This window comes from Bos grunniens, chromosome 21 (genome assembly GCF_055505025.1).
Source record: "Bos grunniens cultivar Pamir isolate PY7600 chromosome 21, Bosgru_T2T1.0, whole genome shotgun sequence".
NCBI classification, from domain to species: domain Eukaryota; kingdom Metazoa; phylum Chordata; class Mammalia; order Artiodactyla; family Bovidae; genus Bos; species Bos grunniens.
Window position 1 is genome coordinate 1,621,861 of NC_141185.1, and position 6,674 is coordinate 1,628,534.

At 61.2% G+C, this 6,674-nt stretch overlaps 2 long non-coding RNA genes across 2 annotated transcripts; both read left to right on the forward strand.

Moving 5' to 3' along the window:
* Positions 1–215: 215 nt before the first annotated feature.
* LOC147348872 (uncharacterized) lies at positions 216–2,315 on the forward strand. The gene is made up of 2 exons (XR_015150246.1): positions 216–430; positions 1,295–2,315. It is a non-coding gene; the product is annotated as an uncharacterized LOC147348872 (long non-coding RNA).
* A 776-nt stretch (positions 2,316–3,091) lies between these two features.
* On the forward strand, positions 3,092–4,134 carry LOC147348873 (uncharacterized). Its single transcript, XR_015150247.1, has 2 exons — positions 3,092–3,592; positions 3,688–4,134. It is a non-coding gene; the product is annotated as an uncharacterized LOC147348873 (long non-coding RNA).
* Positions 4,135–6,674: the final 2,540 nt, after the last annotated feature.

The following is a 6,674-nucleotide window of genomic DNA, read 5'->3' on the forward strand; positions in this document are numbered from 1 at the left end:
TCTCACACTGTTGCAGCTTTGCTCATCAGGAGCTCTCTGGTGGCTCCTGAGTCCCTTTGCCATGACCCACAGGTGTGCATGAGTGTGTGGTGTGTGTGGTCTGTGTTTTACTGTTTAAATTTGTCTACTTTTCTTGGAGGATGATTGCTTTCCAATGTCGCGCTGGTTTCTGCGTCATCAGCATGAATCGGCCACAGGCCCACGTGCGTCCCGCCCTCCTGAAGCTCCCCCCGTGCCCCACCCTCCAGGCCGCAGGGAGACCAGGTCGAGCTCCCTGACTCAGCGGCAAACTCCCAGCTGCGCTCTGCGTCCCCTGCGGTGACCCCCGCGTCTCTGTCTGCTCTCTCCGGGCGTCCCCGCCCTCCTTCCAGCGTCCACACGTGTACTGTCTGTCTGCGTCTCCAGTGCTGCCCCGCAAATAGGCTCATCCGTATGTAGTCTGTGTGTGACGTGTGCGGTGTGTGTGGTGTGTGGTATATATCACATGTGGTGTGTGTGTGTGTGCATCACGTGTGTGGTGTGTGTGATGTGTGTGTTGTGTGGGGTGTGATGTGTGTGATGTGTGTGGTGTGTGGTATATACCACATGTGGTGTGTGTGTGTGTGCATCACGTGTGTGGTGTGTGTGATGTGTGTGTTGTGTGGGGTGTGATGTGTGTGATGTGTGTGGTGTGTGGTATATATCACATGTGTGGGGGGTGTGTGTGTGTTCTTCACGTGTGTGATGTGTGTGATGTGTGTGTTGTGTGTGATGTGTGTGTTGTGTGTGATGTGTGTGTGGTGCGTTTGTGGTATTTGTGCAGCACAGCCCCCAGGCGAGTAGCTGCAGAGAGCCCAGGTCTGTTCACCGAGGACGGCGGGGCCGGGACACAGGCCTGGATGCCTTGACGGCTCTGCCGCAGGGGCTGAGGTGCAGCGACCCCAGGCCCTCGAGTGGGAGTGAAACGGGGCACGCTCAGCAGATCTCTGAAACTGGTTCTGGGCTCTGCAGACTGACGCAGCACGAGGATGTGCTGGGGCAGGCTGGGATGGGGGGCACTGGGGGTCCCAGCCCCTGCTCCTCGATGAGACATGGGTACCAGAGGAGGCCCCAGGGGGCTCACCGCCCCGAGCTGGGTTCCTTGGGTTTGGGACTCCCACCAGCAAACGCCGGGGCAGAGGGGCTGGCCCGCCTAGAAGAGAAGGGGAGCCTGGTGGGAAAGTGAGCCCCGGGTGAGGCTGGGGGGTGCCCGTTCCCTCGCCTGACCTGCCCCTCCTCTCCTCTCCCCCTGCGTGCCCCTCTTCTCCTCCTCCAGGAGTAGAATACACTCACAGTGTTGGGAACCCAGCTCCAAACCGGCACCGGCACCCTGCACAGCAACGCCACACCCCCAGAGCAGTTTCTCTGCACCCCCTAGCCCGGGGACCCCCCGTCTCTTTTCTGTCTGTGGGTCTGCCTGTCCTGGAGCTCTCATACACATGGAGTCACAGTGTGGGCTTGTGTGTCCGTCCTGTCTCAGCACAGGGTCTGAGGCTCACCCACAGTGCACCGTGTGTCTGAATCCCCTTTTCAAGACTGAATAGTATTCCCTTTACGGATGGCTCATGAGGTCTCGATTGATCTGTCCATTGATGGCTCTTTGGGCTAGAGGGAGCATCTTGAAGCACGGGTTTAGTGAAGTCTCTCCTCGTTACAAGCTTCTAGGGCCTGGCAAGATCCACAGAAGCCCATGTGCCCCCCGGGGACCTCTGGGGACCCTTGTCCACCCCCCGGCCTCACTGTCTTGTCCTCTGCCCCTGCTGCCCTCTCCGCCTTCTTGTACCTCGCTGGCTCTCCCCCGCCTGCGTTTCCCACGTGCCCTCCCATTGCCAGGCTGCCCTGCCCTCTGGCTGGGTGGCCCTCACCCTCCACGTCGCTCCAGGGGACGGCCCCTGCACAGCCCCAGCCACATGCAGGGACTGCGGGCCCCGTTGAAGCCCAGCTGCACACCGACCGTCCCAGCACTCTCGTCTCCACGGCCCATCGGGGTGGCTGCAGCCTGGCTGGTCTTGGCGTTCTCCCAGCACGTTCCACCAGGGCGCCTGGCACAGGCTGGGCGCTGGCCGCGGGCCGCGTGCATTCCTGGAGGGCGGGGTCTGTGCACGTGCGGGGCGCCGGGCAGCAGTGCTTCATCGCGGCTGCGCACTCCTGCTTGGCGTCTGTGCCCAGCTGGCATCAGACGGCAGCCACCAGGCCTCCATCCAGCTGGCCGGGCACGCACTTGGTCTGCACCCGCTCCAGAGAGTGTGACATATTTTTATTTAAAAAAAAATCAATAAATCATTTGCAGACTGTCACCAGCAGTTATGAGACTGCTTTAACCCCCTGTCTGCTGTGCCGAGAGGGTGGTGTTTTCACCACCCACCAGGCGGCCGCCTCGGGCGGGCACGCAGGACTGGATTTCTGGATGGCCATCAGGGACTGAGGCCTTGCTGCTCAGAGGTGCCCACCAGCCACCGTGTCGATGTGAAGCCGGCCCGGGCTGGGCAGCGACCCACCGGGGGTGTGGCCCCAGGACTCTTCTGAACCCCCAGATCCTCCCTCCCAGGGATGCTGCCCACCCAACCGGAGTCCATGGGGGCCTTGTGGCCATAAGGGGTCGTGGTGGGCCCCAGGGGCGGCCCGGCCTCCTGCTCCGCCACCACCGTCTCTGAAACACTTGGCTTCTGAGGTCCTGCAGTCCCCAGTCCTCCCACCCTGTGAGACTCTGCGCAAGCCCCTCCTTCGGGAAGCCTTCCAGAACATTCCAAAGCCCCTGCTGCTGTCTTGGTCCCGTGCCCTTGTGCTGTGGCACGTGTGCTGCGGCCAGGCCTCTCTCCTGGCACCCGCTGATGCCAGCGCTGAGGGTTTTCTTTTGGCTGCCCCTCCGCCCAGGCCTGGAGGGCTGTCGGGGCCCCCGAGCCAACAAGTGGCTCTGGAGGGTCCGGGCACCTGCCCGTCGCGCCCACTCCCCGTTCTCTGCCCGGGAGGGCGGTCATCACAGGTGCAGACCGTCCCCTTCCGCGCGCCTTTGGCTTTGAACCACAGTGGGTGTTTTGGCACCAGATTCGCCTTCTTAATTACGTTTCTCAGGCTGGTATTTCAATCAGTTTGCGTTCCCCGAGCATATGCCAGCCTCCAGAATGGCTCCACCTCCGAGGATGGCTGGAGGCTGCCCCTCCCACGGCTCTGCCCTCGTCACAGCGGGCAGGAGAAGACCGGCCACCCCTCCCGTGCCCCTCCCCTTGGCCTGGTGTCCAAGGCCCCACTGTGTGGCTCAGGCAGCCTCCCAGCTCCACACACGACCTGCCTCCCCACCATCACGGTCCCCCCAGCGCGCTGTGCTTGGCCACACGACGCCTGTCCAGCTCCTGCACTTGGATGTCTTTTGATCTTTCTCCCCCAGCATCTCTGGCTCCCTGAGCGCCCCTGAGAGCTCCCTGAACCTGGAGTTGACGCTCCTCTGGGCGTCTCCCGCCTACAGGGCCCCTGCCACTGGTCTCTGCTGCCTGGACTGTGTGTGCACACATGCTAAGTTGCTTCAGTTGTGTCCAGTCACAGCCAACCAAGCTCCTCTGTCCATAGGATTCTCTGGGTAAGAACACTGGAATGGGTGGCTGTGCCCTTCTCCAGGGGATCTTCCTGACTAAGGGATCGAACCTCTGTCTCTTATGTCTCCTGTATTGGCAGGTGGATTCTTTACCACTAGCATCACTTGCGCTGGCTAGTGGGCAATTGACTTGCACACCACAGCCGTCTTCCAGGGCTTGCATGGAGTCGCCGTGTCCGTGCTGTGGGCAAGAACAGTTGGTGAGGCTCCAAGTGGGGCCTGACCCACTCCAGCCTGGGCACCACCACTTGGCACAGGCTCCCACCACGGGGAACATCAGGAGATACTGTTCCCTGAGTTGGAAATGGCTTTGCTCATTTAAAAATATGCTGAACACAGATGACCGTCCCCGACATGCAGGATAAATGGGGGTTTGTCCCCTAACCGCCCTGATTGACCTGGGTCTGTTTTCACACTTAAGGTTGAAGGCCTGGAAAGACCTGGAAGGTGTTTGCGAGACCTGGAGCAGGAATACATCTGGGGAAGGCCTGGGGCTGGGAGGCTGTCCTATTAAAATATTAAGCCTGTTTTGTGTGTTATTTGTGTATTTTTCAAATAAATGCTGTTGAAACAAACATGACTTTAAAAGCAGCACGTTAAAATGCAGTCCTGCTGGTCAATGTCACCATTTCCCTTTGCTCCCTGGGCCCAGCACGCGGCGTGGGGCGGAGGCGGGGAGGACCCCGGCCTCTCTGGCTGCTGGTCTCGGCGCTCACCAGCCCCAGCGCGCACATGCGTCTATTCACCTGTTACCGCACGCAGGAGGCCCGCCCCGTGGTGCCGGCCTGTGGACTGCAGTCGGGGGGATCTGAGGTCTGAACGCCACGTGGTGATAGGCGAGGGCTGGCGCGCTGGAGCGGAGGGGTGGGGTGGGGACGTGTGAGCTGGGGGCGGGTGGCGGTCTGGCGGCCTCGCCAGGCGGGGACTGGAGCGCCAGCTGCCTTTGCTGGCGGGCCCAGCGCCTTGCCACCACGTGGCCGGCAGCGCAAGCCGCAGCCAGAGTCTTGGCCGGGTGCAGCGGCGTCAGCGCCAGGCCCAGCTCTGAGCCAGGCGCCCTGGCAAGCCCTGCAGGACACATTGAGCTCCGAACGCCGGCCGGCGGATCGCAGATGGGCCTCTGCTTGCCAGGAGAAGCGGTGGTGGAATGTGAGGCCCGGCCAGCCCGCCCCACAGAGCCTCTGCCTCCCGTGGGGGGAGCTCACGGAGCAGCCTTGGGGACCTCCGGTGAGGTTCTCTCCCCAGGGCGGAGGCAGCCGGCACTTTGGGGGGGCCTCCTCCTTCTCCGCACGTCCCCTCCCCTGCCATTTGTCCGAAACAGCCAGCCCCTCCGATTGAGCCCCTGAATCAAATCTCTTTCGCAATTTTTCAAATTATGCAGAGGAGCCGGCAGAAAGGAAAGGAAGTCATTTGATTCTATTATGTGGAAATTAGCCTGAAACAGAGGCTGTTCGCCGGTTGGAGCAATTTCTCTCTGTTTGTTCCGGGAGAAAATTGCCCGCCTGTCCTCAGCTGGCCTGAGCTGGCTCCCCTCCCCAGGCCAGTAGGGATGGGGCTGCGGCTGTTGGCAAGAGTGGAAGGAAAGGGGGCTTTCCGTGGCCCTCTTGGGAGGGCTGGGCCGGGCAGGAGGAGGGGTAGGCCCACCCGGCTGCCCTCTGCCCCGGAGACTGACGCCCGGCTCTGGATGGCCAGGATTCGGGCCCCCTGTGGGACGGCCGGCCAAGCCCCCGCGTGGAGGGTGCTCGGGTGGATTGGGGGTGAAGCAGGGACGCTGTGCCCGAGGGACCCCAGGGGACGGGAGTGCCGCAGGAGGGGCTGGAGAGTCCAGCTGGGGGCACAGAGGCTTCTGCCTGCAGAAGTCAGGGCAAGACCAGGGTGTGGAGGCCCACGTGCATCCTATGTCCTTCCAGAGGGGCAGCCGCCCACCCCAGGGTCCCCTCAACCCAGCGCTGCTTCACGGGGCACCAGGTCTGGGCGGCGGCAGGCTGCAGCCCCTCCCAGCTTCCTGTGAGCAGACACCCATCAGATGCCGCCTGCGTGCTGCCCGGGGCTCCTGCACCAGCGTCGGGAAGATGCCTCCGTCCCTGGTTACAGGGGGAACTGAGCTATGGCCCCGTGCCACTGAGTGGGCACGTTCATTCACAGTCAGGACCTACTGACCCCTGAGCCCCCCACCCTCAAGGGCTCTGAGCGAAGGCATGGGGTGCAGTGGGCCACCGGGGGCCCTGCTGGGCATCGTGGAGGAGACTCAGGGCCAGAAGGCTCAGCTGGGGTCAGAGATCAACCTTACCTGGCCCTGGTGGAGGAGAGGGAAGCCCCTCCCTGCCGCGGCCATATCATTTTGGGGGTGGTCTTGTTTTTCATGAAATAAAATTTACCTGAAGCACCACGCACAGATCTTGAGGGTCCGTTTTGACAGACACGTGCATGCGTGGGATCAGCGCCCGGACACGCTGCCGGCCACCTCCGCCCCCCGGAACTGGGCTGCCCCAGTGCTCTGATTTCATTAGGTTGGTTCTGCCTGTTCTGGATCCCAAGTAAATGGAATCGTGTGGGCTGCATCCTGTTTCTGGCTTCTTTGATTTAAGCCAATGTTTCTGAGATCTGCTCCTGCGGTTGCTTCTGTCCTGTTACTGGGGAGCATTCCGTTTTATCCCAGAATGCACTGAGGGAGTGTTCCGTTTTATCCCAGAATGCACTGAGGGAGTGTTCCGTTTTATCCCAGAATGCACTGAGGGAGTGTTCCGTTTTTATCCCAGAATGCACTGAGGGAGTGTTCTGTTTTATCCCAGAATGCACTGATGCTTTTCTTTTTGACGCGCATTTGGGTAGTTTCCAGTATGTGATTATTACAAAGGAAGCTGCTCCTGCACACCTTCCTGCACAAGTAGATTTGGGGACGTAAGTTTTCACTTCTTTGGGGTCGGCACCCAGGAGCGGACTGGCCAGGCCGTGGGCTGGGTATGTGTTTAAGTGCAGAGAGAGGACCAAACTCTTTTCGCAGAGTTATGAGGATCTGATTTCCCACAGGAGCCCAAGCGCTCGGCCTTACTAATCCTGGGGCAGAAGC